The following is a 1,001-nucleotide window of genomic DNA, read 5'->3' on the forward strand; positions in this document are numbered from 1 at the left end:
GTGGAAAAACTACATGGCTCCTTAAGCCGGGTGAACGGGTGATCATACAATAACAAGACTTTCTGTGTAAAGGTTCTAAAATGTAAGTACCGATAATATTTAAAATTTATGTTAATGGCAGTAAAAGTAAGATCAATTTAATTTATGTAATTTACAATTTCAAAAACAGTAGGTGAGAAAACAAATTTTTCAATAAATTTTGCAGTTCTTGCTTTGTATCAAGATTACGTCATTTTATGACAATTTCTTTATAATAAGCTTTACAATAGCTTTACAAATAATTACTTCATATTTAAAATAATAAACTAAAGAAAGGTTCAATAAAATAACAAAATAAAATAAATGTGGGCTATGAGCTGAGTGTTTAATGCTTCAATATAATTAGTTAAAATACATTAAATAATACAATCAACAAACGTTTTAACCTGCATTAAGTCATTCTCAATGTTAATAACAGTACAAATTAAAGCTAGAAATTTAAACGAAAACTGATGGTGAATATAAAGGATCTGTACAATATTAGAACTCTTGTTCAAGAACGTAAAATATTAAGTAACAATACCAAACGGAAATTCAAGCCCGGATCCTCAAATAATCACAATTGATAGTGATCGTGAAGAAACAGATAAAACGTATGGTTCTCCCAAATTTGAAGCAGAGACAAAGAGTAAAAAATGTTATTGTGAAATGATCGTACGTTTTGTCTTTTTTTTCACTATGACTGTCCACTGCGATTATTCGAGGATCTGCGTTTGAATTTCTGTTTGGTATTGTTACAACATTTTACGTTTTTAAACAAGAGTTCTAATATTGTGTACAGATCCTTTATATTCAACGGTTTCCGTTTAAATTTCTAGCTTTAATTTGTACTGTTGAACATTGAAAATGACCTGATGCAAGTCAAAACGTTTGTTATTGAATGTATTATTTAATGTATCTTAACTAATCATTTATTCCACTCGGCACCAGGAATGCCAGGAAAACCTTTAACAGCCACTGGC

The sequence above is a fragment of the Wasmannia auropunctata genome, unplaced genomic scaffold, assembly GCF_000956235.1.
Source record: "Wasmannia auropunctata unplaced genomic scaffold, wasmannia.A_1.0 LD336074.1, whole genome shotgun sequence".
In the NCBI taxonomy this organism is placed as follows: Eukaryota; Metazoa; Arthropoda; class Insecta; order Hymenoptera; family Formicidae; genus Wasmannia; species Wasmannia auropunctata.